The sequence below is a fragment of the Schistocerca cancellata genome, chromosome 3, assembly GCF_023864275.1.
Source record: "Schistocerca cancellata isolate TAMUIC-IGC-003103 chromosome 3, iqSchCanc2.1, whole genome shotgun sequence".
In the NCBI taxonomy this organism is placed as follows: domain Eukaryota; kingdom Metazoa; phylum Arthropoda; class Insecta; order Orthoptera; family Acrididae; genus Schistocerca; species Schistocerca cancellata.
In genome coordinates, this window is record NC_064628.1 from 871,152,770 (window position 1) to 871,168,630 (window position 15,861).

The following is a 15,861-nucleotide window of genomic DNA, read 5'->3' on the forward strand; positions in this document are numbered from 1 at the left end:
ATATTGACGAAAGTAACGTTTCGGCGAGTCTGTTTTTTAGCTCTAACCTGGGGGCTCAGTGTGAGACTCCGTAACACCACAGCAGTTTTACTGGTACCCATCGACCATCACATTGACGATAAAACACAGAAATTGCATCCGGTTTCAATACAAAATTCGCAATGCCGATTTCTGACCACAGGAGTACCGTTTCGAAGAGTATGTAGTTTGGCTCTTCCCTGGGAGCTCTGTGTTAGACTCCGATGCACCACAGCTTGTTCACTGTTACCCTTCGTCCATCACATTGACGATGAAACACAGAAATTGCATCCGGTTTCAATACAAAATTTGCAATGCCGTTTTATATTGACGAGAGTAATGTTTCGGGGAGTCTGTTTTTAGGCTCTTCCCTGGGGGCTCAGTGTGAGACTCCGATGCACCACAGCAGGTTTACTGTTACCCTTCGACCATCACATTGACGATGAAACACAGAAATTGCATCCGTTTTCAATACAAAATTCGCAATGCCGATTTATATTGACGAGAATAACGTTTCGGGGAGTCTGTTTTTTGGCTCTTCCCTGGGGGCTCAATGTAAGACTCCGATGCACCACAGCAGGTTTACTGTTACCCTTCGACTATCACATTGACGATGAAACACAGAAATTGCAACCGGTTTATATACAAAATTCGCAATGCCGATTTATTTTGACGACAGTAACGTTTCGGGGAGTCTGTTTGTTGGCTCTTCCCTGAAGCTCAGTGTGAGACCCCGATGCACCACAGCAGGTTTACTGTTACCCTTCGACCATCACAATAACGATGAAACACAGAAATTGCATCCGGTTTCAATACAAAATTCGCAATGCCGATTTATATTGCCGATAGTAACGTTTCGGGCAGTCTGATATTTGGCTCTTTCCGGGGACTCAGTGTGAGACTCCGATGCACCACAGCAGGTTTACAGTTTCCCTTCGACCATTGCATTGACGATGAAACACTGAAATTGCATCTGGTTCCAATACAAAATTCGCTATGCCGATTTATTTTGACGAGAGTAACGTTTCGGGGAGACTGTTTCTCGGCACATCCCTGGGGGCTCATTGTGAGACTCCGTTGCACCACAGTAGGTTTACTGTTACCCTTCGACCATCACATTGACGATGAAACACAGAAATTGCATCTGGTTTCAATACAAAATTCGCAATGCCGATTTATATTGACGAGAGTAACGTTTCGGGGAGACTGTATTTTGGCTCTTTCCTGGGGGCTCAGTGTGAGACTCCTATGCACCACAGCAGGTTTACTGTTACCCTTCGACCATCCCATTGACGATGAAACACAGAAATTGCATCCGGTTTCAATACAAAGTTCGCAATGCCAATTTATTTTGACGAGAGTCACGTTTCGGGGAGTCTCTTCTGTTACTCTTATTTGGGGGCTCAGTGTGAGACACCGATGCAGCACAGCCGATTTACTGTTACCCTTCGACTATCACATTGACGATGAGACACAGATATTGCATCCGGTTTCAATACAAAATTCGCAATGCCGATTTCTGTCTACAGGTGTACCATTTCGAGGAGTATGTAGTTTGTCTCTTCCTTGGGGGCCCAGTGTTAGACTCCGATGAACCACAGCAGTTTTACTGTTACACTTTGACCATCACATTGACGATGAAACACAGAAATTTCTTCCGGTTTCAATACAAAATTCGCAATGCAGATATATATAGACGAGAGTAACATTTCGGAAAGCCTGTTTTCTGGCTCTTCCCTGGGCGCTCAGTGTGAGACTCCGATGCACCACAGCAGGTTTACTGTTACCCTTCGACCATCACATTGACGATGAAACACAGAAATTGCATCCGGATTCAATACAAAATTCGCAATGCCGATATATATTGACGAGAGTAACAATTCGGCGAGTCTGATTTTTGGCTCTTCCCTGGGGGCTTAGTGTGAGACTCCGATTCACCACAGCAGGTTTACTGTTACCCTTCGACCATCACATTGACGATGAAACACAGAAGCTGTATCCCGTTTCAATACAAGATTCGCAATGCCGATTTCTGTCCACAGGAGTACCGTTTCGAAGAATATGTAGTTTGCCTCTACTCTAGGCGCTCAGTGTTAGACTCCGATGCACCACAGCACATTTACTGTTACCCTTCGACCATCACATTGACAATGAAACACAGAAATTGCAACCGGTTTCGATACAAAAATCGCAATGCCGATTTATATTGACGACAGTAACGTTTCTGGGAGACATTTTTTGGCTTTTCCCAGGGGGCTCAGTGTGATACTCCGATGCACCACAGCAGGTTTACAGTCACCGTTTGATTATCACATTGACGATGAAACACAGAAATTGCATCTGGTTCCAATACAAAATTCGCAATGCCGATTTATATTGACGGGAGTAACGTTTCGCGGAGTCTATTTTAGGCTCATCCCTGGGGGCTCAGTGTGAGACTCCGATGCACCACAGTAGGTTTACAGTTACCCATCGACCATCACATTGACGATGAAACACAGAAATTGCATCCGGTATCAATACAAAATTCGCAATGCTGATTTAAATTGACGATAGTAACGTTTCGGGGGGTGTGATTTTTGGCTCTTTCTTGCGGGTCAGTGTGAGACTCCGATTCACCACAGCAGGTTTACTGTTACCCTTCGAACATCACATTGACGATGAAACATAGAAATTGCATCCGGATTCAATACAAAATCGCAATGCCGATATATATTGACAAGAGTAACAATTCGGGGAATCTGATTTTTGGCTCTTCCCTGGGGGCTTAGTGTGAGACTCCGATTCACCACAGCAGGTTTGCTGTTACCCTTCGACCATCACATTGACGATGAAACACAGAAACTGCATCCCGTTTCAATACAAGATTCGCAATGCCGATTTCTGTCCACAGGAGTACCGTTTCGAAGAGTATGTAGTTTGGCTCTACTCTAGGCGCCCAGTGTTAGACTCCGATGCAACACAGTAGGTTTACTGTTACCCTTCGACCATCAAATTGACGATGAAACACAGAAATTGCATCCGGTTTCAATACAAAATTCGCAATGCCGATTTATATTGACGAGGGTAACGTTTCGGGGAGTCTGTTTTTAATCTCTTCCCTGGGGGCTCAGTATGAGACTCCGAAACACCACAGCAGGTTTACTGTTACCCATCGTCCATGACATTGACGATAAAACACAGAAATTGCATCCGGTTTGAATACAAAATTCGCAATGCCGATTTCTGACCACAGGAGTACCGTTTCGAAGAGTATGTGGTTTGGCTCTTCCCTGTGGGCCCTGTGTTAGACTCCGATGCACCACAGCTTGTTCACTGTTACCCTTCGACCATCACATTGACGATGAAACACAGAAATTGCATCCGGTTTCAATACAAAATTCGCAATGCCGATTTATATTGACGAGAGTAACGTTTCGGGGAGTCTGTTTTTAGGCTTTTCCCTGGGGGCTCAGTGTGAGACTCCGATGCACCACAGCAGGTTTACTGTTACCCTTCGTCCTTCGCATTGTCGATGAAACACAGAAATTGCATCCGGTTCCAACACAAAATTCGCAATGCCGATTTATATTGACGAGAGTAACGTTTCGGGGAGTCTGATTTTTGGCTCTTTCCTGGGGCTCAGTGTGAGATTCCGATTCACCACAGCAGGTTTACTGTTACCCATCGACCATCACATTGACGATGAAACACAGAAATTGCATCCGGATTCAATACAAAATTCGCAATGCCGATATATATTGACGAGAGTAACAATTCGGCGAGTCTGATTTTTGGCTCTTCCCTGGGGGCTTAGTGTGAGACTCCGATTCACCACAGCAGGTTTACTGTTACCCTTCGACAATCACATTGACGATGAAACACAGAAGCTGCATCCCGTTTCAATACAAGATTCGCAATGCCGATTTCTGTCCACAGGAATACCGTTTCGAAGAATATGTAGATTGGCTCTACTCTAGGCGCTCAGTGTTAGACTCCGATGCTTCACAGCACATTTACTGTTACCCTTCGACCATCACATTGACAATGAAACACAGAAATTGAAACCGGTTTCGATACAAAAATCGCAATGCCGATTTATATTGACGGGAGTAACCTTTCGCGGTGTCTGTTCTTAGGCTCTTCCCTGGGGGCTCAGTGTGAGACTCCGATGCACCACAGCAGGTTTACTGTTACCCCTCGTCCATCACATTGACGATGAAACACAGAAATTGCATCCGGTATCAATACAAAATTCGCAATGCTGATTTATATTGACGATAGTAACGTTTCGGGGGGTGTGATTTTTGGCTCTTTCCTGCGGGTCAGTGTGAGACTCCGATTCACCACAGCAGGTTTACTGTTACCCTTCGACCATCACATTGACGATGAAACATAGAAATTGCATCCGGATTCAATACAAAATGGCAATGCCGATATATATTGACAAGAGTAACAATTCGGGGAGTCTGATTTTTGGCTCTTCCCTGGGGGCTTAGTGTGAGACTCCGATTCACCACAGCAGGTTTACTGTTACCCTTCGACCATCACATTGACGATGAAACACAGAAACTGCATCCCGTTTCAATACAAGATTCGCAATGCCGATTTCTGTCCACAGGAGTATCGTTTCGAAGAGTATGTAGTTTGGCTCTACTCTAGGCGCCCAGTGTTAGACTCCGATGCAACACAGTAGGTTTACTGTTACCCTTCGACCATCAAATTGACGATGAAACACAGAAATTGCATCCGGTTTCAATACAAAATTCGCAATGCCCATTTATATTGACGAGGGTAACGTTTCGGGGAGTCTGTTTTTCGGCTCTTCCCTGGGGACTCAGTATGAGACTCCGAAACACCACAGCAGGTTTACTGTTACCCATCGACCATCACATTGACGATAAAGACAGAAATTGCATCCGGTTTCAATACAAAATTCGCAATGCCGATTTCTGACCACAGGAGTACCGTTTCGAAGAGTATGTAGTTTGGCTCTTCCCTGGGGGCCCTGTGTTAGACTCCGATGCACCACAGCTTATTCACTGTTACCCTTCGACCATCACATTGACGATGAAACACAGAAATTGCATCCGGTTTCAATACAAAATTCGCAATGCCGATTCATATTGACGAGAGTAACGTTCGGGGAGTCTGTTTTTAGGCTCTTCCCTGGGGGCTCAGTGTGAGACTCCGATGCACCACAGCAGGTTTACTGTTACCCTTCGACCTTCGCATTGACGATGAAACACAGAAATTGCATCCGGTTCCAATACAAAATTCGCAATGCCGATTTATATTGACGAGAGCAACGTTTCGGGGAGACTGTTTCTTGGCTCTTCCCTGGGGGCTCATTGTGAGACTCCGTTGCACCACAGTAGGTTTACTGTTACCCTTCGACCATCACATTGACGATGAAACACAGAAATTGCATACGGATTCAATACAAAACTCGCTATGCCGATTTATATTGACGAGAGTAACGTTTCGGGGAGTCTGGTTTTTGGCTCTTCCCTGGGGGCTCAGTGAGAGACTCCGATGCACCACAGCAGGTGTACTGTTACCCTTCGTCCATCACATTGACGATGAAACACAGAAATTGCATCCGGTTTCAATACAAGATTCGCAATGCCAATTTCTGTCCACAGGAGTACCGTTTCGAAGAGTATGTAGTTTGGCTCTACTCTAGGCGCCCAGTGTTAGACTCCGATGCACCACAGCAGGTTTACTGTTACCCTTCGACCATCAAATTGACGATGAAACACAGAAATTGCATCCGGTTTTAAAACAAAATTCGCAATGCCGATTTATATTGACGAGGGTTACGTTTCAGGGAGTCTGTTTTTAGGCTCTTCCCTGGGGGCTCAGTTTGAGCCTCCGAAACACCACTGCAGGTTTACTGTTACCCATCGACCATCCCATTGACGATAAAACACAGAAATTGCATCCGGTTTCAATACAAAATTCGCAATGCCGATTTCTGACCACAGGAGTACCGTTTCGAAGAGTATATAGTTTGGCTCTTCCCTGGGGGCCCTGTGTTAGACTCCGATGCACCACAGCTTGGTCACTGTTACCCTTCGACCATCACATTGACGATGAAACACAGAAATTGCATCCGGTTTCAATACAAAATTCGCATTGCCGATTTATATTGACGAGAGTAACGTTTCGGGGAGTCTGTATTTAGGCTCTTCCCTGGGGGCTCAGTGTGAGACTCCGATGCACCACAGCAGGTTTACTGTTACCCTTCGACTATCACATTGACGATGAGACACAGATATTGCATCCGGTTTCAATACAAAATTCGCAATGCCGATTTATGACTACAGGAGTACCATTTCGAAAAGTATGTAGTTTGTCTCTTCCCTGGGGGCCCAGTGTTAGACTCCGATGAACCACAGCAGTTTTACTGTTACCCTTCGACCATCACATTGACGATGAAACACAGAAATTGCATTCGGTTGCAATACAAAATTCGCAATGCCGAATTATATTGACGAAAGTAACGTTTCGGGGAGTCTGTTATTTGGCTCTAACCTGGGGGCTCAGTGTGAGACTCCGAAACACCACAGCAGGTTTACTGTTACCCATCGACCATCACATTGACGATAAAACACAAAAATTGCATCCGGTTTCAATACAAAATTCGCAATGCCGATTTATATTGACGAGAATAACGTTTCGGGGAGACTGTTTTTTGACTCTTCCCTGGGGGCTTAGTGTGAGACTCCGATGCACCACAGCAGGTTTACTGTTACCCTTCGACCATCATATTGACGATGAAACACAGAAATGGCATCCGGTATCAATACAAAATTCGCCATGCTGATTTATATTGACGATAGTAACGTTTCGGGGAGTCTGATTTTGGGCTCTTTCCTGGGGGCTCAGTGTGAGACTCCGATTCACCACAGCAGGTTTACTGTTACCCTTCGACCATCACATTGACGATGAAACACAGAAATTGCATCCGGATTCAATACAAAATTAGCAATGCCGATATATATTGACGAGAGTAACAATTCGGGGTGTCTGTATTTGGCTCTTCCCTGGGAGCTTAGTGTGAGACTCTGATGCACCACAGCAGGTTTACAGTCACCCTTCGATTATCACATTGACGATGAAACACAGAAATTGCATCCGGTTCCAATACAAAATTCGCAATGCCGATTTCTATTGACGAGAGTAAAGTTTCGGGGAGACTTTTTCTTGGCTCTTCTCTGGGGGCTCTGTGTGAGACGCCGATAAACCACGGCAGGTTTACTGTTACCCTTGGACCATCACATTGACGATGAAACACAGAAATTGCATCCGGATTCAATACAAAATTCGCAATGCTGATTTATATTGACGAGAGTAACGTTTCGGGGAGTCTGTGTTTTGGCTCTTCCCTGGGGGCTGAGTGTGAGACTCCTATGCACCACAGCAGGTTTACTGTTACCCTTCGACCATCACATTGACGATGAAACACAGATATTGCATCCGGTTTCAATAAAAAATTTTCAATGCCGTTTTATTTTGACGAGAGTAACGTTTCGGGGAGTCTGTTCTGTTACTCTTATTTGGGGGCTCAGTGTGAGACTCCGATGCACCACAGCAGGTTTACTGTTACCCTTCGACCATCACATTGACGATTAAACACAGAAATTGGATCCGGTTTCAATACAAAACTCGCAATGCCGATTTATATTGACGAGAGTAACGTTTCGGGGAGTCTGTGTTTTGGCTCTTCCCTGGGGGCTGAGTGTGAGACTCCTATGCACCACAGCAGGTTTACTGTTACCCTTCGACCATCACATTGACGATGAAACACAGAAATTGCATCCGGTTTCAATAAAAAATATTCAATGCCGTTTTATTTTGACGAGAGTAACGTTTCGGGGAGTCTGTTCTGTTACTCTTATTTGGGGGCTCAGTGTGAGACTCCGATGCACCACAGCAGGTTTACTGTTACCCTTCGACCATCACTTTGACCATGAAACACAGAAATTGCATCCAGTTTCAATACAAAATTCGCAATGCCGATTTATATTGACGGGAGTAACGTTTCGGGGAGACTGTTTTTAAACTCTTCCCTGGGGCTCAGTGTGAGACTCCGATGCACCACAGCAGTTTTACTGTTACCCTTCGACCATCACATTGACGATGAAACACAGAAATTGCATCCGGTATTAATACAAAATTCGCAATGCTGATTTATATTGACGATAGTAACGTTTCGGGGGTTCTGACTTTTGGCTGTTTCCTGGGGGTCAGTGTGAGACTCCGATTCACCACAGCAGGTTTACTGTTACCCTTCGACCATCACATTGACGATGAAACACAGAAATTGCATCCGGATTCAATACAAAATTCGCAATGCCGATATATATTGACGATAGTAACAATTCGGGGAGTCTGATTTTTGGCTCTTCCCTGGGGGCTTTGTGTGAGACTCCGATTCACCACAGCAGGTTTACTGTTACCCTTCGACCATCACATTGACGATGAAATACAGAAGCTGCATCCCGTTTCAATACAAGATTCGCAATGCCGATTTCTGTCCACAGGAGTACCGTTTCGAAGAATATGTAGTTTGGCTCTAATCTAGGCGCCCAGTGTTAGACTCCGATGCACCACAGCACATTTACTGTTACCCTTCGACCATCACATTGACAATGAAACACAGAAATTGCAACCGGTTTCGATACAAAAATCGCAATGCCGATTTATATTGACGAGAGTAACGTTTCTGGGAGACATTCTTTGGCATTTCACAGGGGGCTCAGTGTGAGACTCCGATGCACCACAGCTGGTTTACAGTAACCCTTTGATTATCACATTGACGATATAACACCGAAATTGCGTCCGGTTTCAATACAAAATTCGCAATGCCGATTTCTGTCCACAGGAGTACCGTTTCGAAGAGTATGTAGTTTGGCTCTTCCCTGGGGGCCCTGTGTTAGACTCCGATGCACCACAGCTTCTTCACTGTTACCCTTCGACCATCACATTGTCGATGAAACACAGAAATTGCATCCGGTTCCAATACAAAATTCGCAATGCCGATTTTTACTGACGAGAGTAAAGTTTCGGGGAGACTTTTTCTTGGCTCTTCTCTGGGGGCTCAGTGTGAGTCGCCGATAAACCACGGCAGGTTTACTGTTACCCTTGGACCATCACATTGACGATGAAACACAGAAATTGCATCCGGATTCAATACAAAATTCGCAATGCTGATTTATATTGACGAGAGTAACGTTTCGGGGAGACTGTTTCTTGTCTCTTCCCTGGGGGCTCATTGTGAGACTCTGTTGCACCACAGTAGGTTTACTGTTACCCTTCGACCATCACATTGACGATGAAACACAGAAATTGGATCCGGTTTCAATACAAAACTCGCAATGCCGATTTATATTGACGAGAGTAACGTTTCGGGGAGTCTGTTTTTTGGCTCTTCCCTGGGGGCTGAGTGTGAGACTCCTATGCACCACAGCAGGTTTACTGTTACCCTTCGACCATCACATTGACGATGAAACACAGAAATTGCATCCGGTATCAATACAAAATTCGCAATGCTGATTTATATTGACGATAGTAACGTTTCGGGGGTTCTGATTTTTGGCTGTTTCCTGGGGGTCTGTGTGAGACTCCGATTCACCACAGCAGGTTTACTGTTACCCTTCGACCATCACATTGACGATGAAACACAGAAATTGCATCTGGTTTCAATACAAAATTTGCAATGCCGTTTTATTTTGACGAGAGTAACGTTTCGGGGAGTCTGTTCTGTTACCCTTATTTGGGGGCTCAGTGTGAGACTCCGATGCACCACAGCAGGTTTACTGTTACCCTTCGACCATCACTTTGACCATGAAACACAGAAATTGCATTCAGTTTCAATACAAAATTCGCAATGCCGATTTATATTGACGGGAGTAACGTTTCGGGGAGTCTGTTTTTAAACTCTTCCCTGGGGCTCAGTGTGAGACTCCGATGCACCACAGCAGGTTTACTGTTACCCTTCGACCATCACATTAACGATGAAACACAGAAATTGCATCCGGTATCAATACAAAATTCGCAATGCTGATTTATATTGACGATAGTAACGTTTCGGGGGTTCTGATTTTTGGCTGTTTCCTGGGGGTCAGTGTGAGACTCCGATTCACCACAGCAGGTTTACTGTTACCCTTCGACCATCACATTGACGATGAAACACAGAAATTGCATCCGGATTCAATACAAAATTCGCAATGCCGATATATATTGACGAGAGTAACAATTCGGGGAGTCTGTATTTGGCTCTTCCCTGGGGGCTTAGTGTGAGACTCTGATGCACCACAGCAGGTTTACAGTCACCCTTCGATTATCACATTGACGATGAAACACAGAAATTGCATCCGGTTCCAATACAAAATTCGCAATGCCGATTTTTATGGACGAGAGTAAAGTTTCGTTGAGACTTTTCCTTGGCTCTTCTCTGGGGGCTCAGTGTGAGACGCCGATAAACCACGGCAGGTTTACTGTTACCCTTGGACCATCACATTGACGATGAAACACAGAAATTGCATCCGGATTCAATACAAAATTCGCAATGCTGATTTATATTGACAAGAGTAACGTTTCGGGGAGACTGTTTCTTGTCTCTTCCCTGGGGGCTCATTGTGAGACTCTGTTGCACCACAGTAGGTTCACTGTTACCCTTCGACCATCACATTGACGATGAAACACAGAAATTGGATCCGGTTTCAATACAAAACTCGCAATGCCGATTTATATTGACGAGAGTAACGTTTCGGGGAGTCTGTGCTTTGGCTCTTCCCTGGGGGCTGAGTGTGAGACTGCTATGCACCACAGCAGGTTTACTGTTACCCTTCGACCATCACTTTGACCATGAAACACAGAAATTGCATCCAGTTTCAATACAAAATTCGCAATGTCGATTTATATTGACGAGAGTATCGTTTCGGGTGGTATGTTCTTTGGCTCTTCCCTGGGGGCTCAGTGTGAGACTACGATGCACCACAGCACCTTCACTGTTACCCTTCGACCATCACATTGACGATGAAACACAGAAATTGCATCCGGTTCCAATACAAAATTCGCAATGCCGATTTTTATTGACGAGAGTAAAGTTTCGGGGAGACTTTTTCTTGGCTCTTCTCTGGGGGCTCAGTGTGAGACGCCGATAAACCACGGCAGGTTTACTGTTACCCTTGGACCATCACATTGACGATGAAACACAGAAATTGCATCCGGATTCAATACAAAATTCGCAATGCTGATTTATATTGACGAGAGTAACGTTTCGGGGAGACTGTTTCTTGTCTCTTCCCTGGGGGCTCATTGTGAGACTCTGTTGCACCACAGTAGGTTTACTGTTACCCTTCGACCATCACATTGACGATGAAACACAGAAATTGGATCCGGTTTCAATACAAAACTCGCAATGCCGATTTATATTGACGAGAGAAACGTTTTGGGGAGTCTGTTATTTTGCTCTTCCCTGGGGGCTGAGTGTGAGACTCCTATGCACCACAGCAGGTTTACTGTTACCCTTCGACCATCACATTGACGATGAAACACAGAAATTGCATCCGGTTTCAATACAAAATTTGCAATGCCGTTTTATTTTGACGAGAGTAACGTTTCGGGGAGTCTGTTCTGTTACTCTTATTTGGGGGCTCAGTGTGAGACTCCGATGCACCACAGCAGGTTTACTGTTACCCTTCGACCATCACTTTGACCATGAAACACAGAAATTGCATTCAGTTTCAATACAAAATTCGCAATGCCGATTTATATTGACGGGAGTAACGTTTCGGGGAGTCTGTTTTTAAACTCTTCCCTGGGGCTCAGTGTGAGACTCCGATGCACCACAGCAAGTTTACTGTTACCCTTCGACCATCACATTGACGATGAAACACAGAAATTGCATCCGGTTTCAATACAAAATTCGCAATGCCGATTTATATTGACGAGAGTAACGTTTCGGGGAGTCTGTTTTTAGGCTCTTCCCTGGGGGCTCAGTGTGAGACTCCGATGCACCACAGCAGGTTTACTGTTACCCTTCGACCATCACACTGACGATGAAACACAGAAATTGCATCCGGTTTCAATACAAAATTCGCAATGCCGATTTATATTGACGAGAATAACGTTTCGGGAGTCTGTTTTTTGGCTCTTCCCTGGCGGCTCAGTGTGAGACTCCGCTGCACCACAGCAGGTTTACTGTTACCCTTCGACCATCACATTGACGATGAAACACAGAAATTGCATCCGGTATCGATACAAAATTCGCAATGCTGATTTATATTGACGATAGTAACGTTTCGGGGAGTCTGATATTTGGCTCTTTCCTGGGGGCTCAGTGTGAGACTCCGATTCACCACAGCAGGTTTACTGTTACCCATCGACCATCACATTGACGATAAAACACATTAATTGCATCCGGTTTCAATACAAAATTCGCAATATAGATTTATATTGACGAGAGTAACGTTTCGGGGAGTCTGTTCTGTAACTCTTCCTTGGGGGCTCAGTGTGCGACTCCGATGCACCACAGCAGGTTTACTGTTACCCTTCGACCATCACATTGACGATGAAACACAGAAATTGCATCCGGTATCAATACAAAATTCGCAATTCTGATTTATATTGACGTTAGTAACGTTTCGGGGAATCTGATTTTTGGCTCTTCCCTGGGGGCTTAGTGTGAGACTCCGATTCACCACAGCAGGTTTACTGTTACACTTCGACCATCACATTGACGATGAAACACAGAAACTGCATCCCGTTTCAATACAAGATTCGCAATGCCGATTTCTGTCCACAGGAGTACCGTCTCGAAGAGTATGTAGTTTGGCTCTACTCCAGGCGCCCAGTGTTAGACTCCGATACACCACAGCAGGTTTACTGTTATCCTTCTACCATCACATTGACGATGAAACACAGAAATTGCATCCGGTTTCAATACAAAATTCGCAATGCCGATTTATATTGACGAGGGTAACGTTTTGGGGAGTCTGTTCTTAGGCTCTTCCCTGGGGGCTCAGTGTGAGACTCCGAAACTCCATAGCAGGTTTACTGTCACCCATCGACCATCACATTGACGATAAAACACAGAAATTGCATCCGGTTTCAATACAAAATTCGCAATGCCGATTTCTGTCCACAGGAGTACCGTTTCGAAGAGTATGTAGTTTGGCTCTTCCCTGGGGGCCCTGTGTTAGACTCCGATGCACCACAGCTTGTTCACTGTTACCCTTCGACCATCACATTGACGATGAAACACAGAAATTGCATCCGGTTTCAATACAAAATTCGCAATGCCGATTTAAATTGACGAGAGTAACGTTTCGGGGAGTCTTTTCTGTTACTCTTATTTGGGGGCTCAGTGTGAGACTCCGATGCACCACAGCATGTTTACTGTTACCCTTCGACTATCACATTGACGATGAAACACTGAAATTGCATCCGGTTTCAATTCAAAATTCGCAATGCCGATTTATATTGACGAGAATAAAGTTTCGGGGAGTCTGTTTTTTGGCTCATCCCTGGGGGCTCAGTGTGGGACTCCGATGCACCACAGCAGGTTTACAGTCACCCTTCGATTATCACATTGACGATGAAAAACAGAAATTGCATCCGGTTCCCATACAAAATTCGCAATGCCGATTTATATTGACGAGAGTAACGTTTCGGGGAGACTTTTTCCTGGCTCTTCTCTGGGGGCTCAGTGTGAGACTCCGATCAACCACAGCAGGTTTACAGTCACCCTTCGATTATCACATTGACGATGAAAAACAGAAATTGCATCCGGTTCCAATACAAAATTCGCAATGCCGATTTATATTGACGAGAGTAACGTTTCGGGGAGACTTTTCCTTGGCTCTTTTCTGGGGGCTCAGTGTGAGACTCCGATAAACCAGAGCAGGTTTACTGTTACCCTTGGACCATCACATTGACGATGAAACACAGAAATTGCATCCGGTTTCAATACAAAATTCGGAATGGATATTTATATTGACGACAGTAACGTTTCGGGGAGTCTGTTCTGTAACTCTTCCTTGGGGGCTCAGTGTGCGACTCCGATGCACCACAGCAAGTTTACTGTTACCCTTCGAGCATCACATTGACGATGAAACACATAAACTGCATCCCGTTTGAATAAAACATTCGCAATGCCGATTTCTGTCCACAGGAGTACCGTTTCGAAGTGTATATAGTTTGGCTCTATTCTAGGCGCCCAGTGTCAGACTCCGATGCACCACAGCAGGTTTACTGTTACCCTACGACCATCACATTGACAATGAAACACAGAAATTGCAACCGGTTTCAATACAAAAATCGCAATGCCGATTTACATTGACGAGAGTAACGTTTTGGGAGACTTTATTTGGCTCTTCCCAGGGGGCTCAGTGTGAGACTCCGATGCACCACAGCAGGTTTACAGTCACCCTTCGATTATCACATTGACGATGAAACACAGAAATTGCATCCGGTTCCAATACAAAATTCGCAATGCCGATTTATATTGACGAGAGTAACGTTTCGGGGAGACTTTTTTTTGGCTCTTCCCAGGGGGCTCAGTGTGAGACTCCGATGCACCACAGCAGGTTTACAGTCACCCTTCGAGCATCACATTGACGATGAAACACATAAACTGCATCCCGTTTGAATAAAACATTCGCAATGCCGATTTCTGTCCACAGGAGTACCGTTTCGAAGTGTATGTAGTTTGGCTCTATTCTAGGCGCCCAGTGTCAGACTCCGATGCACCACAGCAGGTTTACTGTTACCCTTCGACCATCACATTGACGATGAAACACAGAAATTGCATCCGGTTTCAATACAAAATTCGCAATGCCGATTTATATTGACGAGAGTAACGTTTCGGGGAGTCTGTTCTGTAACTCTTCCTTGGGGGCTCAGTGTGCGACTCCGATGCACCACAGCAGGTTTACTGTTACCCTTCGACCATCACATTGACGATGAGACACACAGAAATTGCGTCCGCATTCAATACAAAATTCGCAATGCCGATTTATATTAACGAGAGCAACGTTTCGGGGAGTCTGTTCTGTAACTCTTCCTTGGGGGCTCAGTGTGCGACTTCGATGCACCACAGCAGGTTTACTTTTACCCTACGACCATCACATTGACGATGAAACACAGAAATTGCATCAGGTTTCAATACAAAATTCGCAATGCCGATTTATATTGACGAGAATAAAGTTTCGGGGAGTCTGTTTTTTGGCTCTTCCCTGGGGGCTCAGTGTGAGACTCCGATGCACCACAGCAGGTTTACTGTTAACCTTCGACCATCACATTGACGATGAAACACAGAAATTGCATCCGGTATCAATACAAAATTCGCAATGCTGATTTATATTGACGATAGTAACGTTTCGGGGTGTCTAATTTTTGGCTCTTACCTGGGGGCTCAGTGTGAGACTCCGTTTCACCACAGCAGGTTCACTGTTACCCTTCGACCATTACAATGACGATGAAACACAGAAATTGCATCCGGATTCAATACAAAATTCGCAATGCCGATATATACTGACGAGAGTAACAATTCGTGGAGCCTGATTTTTGGCTCTTCCCTGGTAGCTTAGTGTGAGACTCCGATTCACCACAGCAGGTTTACTGTTACCCTTAGACCATCACATTGACGATGAAACACAGAAACTGCATCCCGTTTCAATACAAGATTCGCAATGCCGATTTCTGTCCACAGGAGTACCGTTTCGAAGAGTATGTAGTTTGACTCTATCCTAGGCGCCCAGTGTTAGACTCCGATGCACCACAGCAGGTTTACAGTCACCCTTCGATTATCACATTGACGATGAAACACAGAAATTGCATACGGTTTCAATA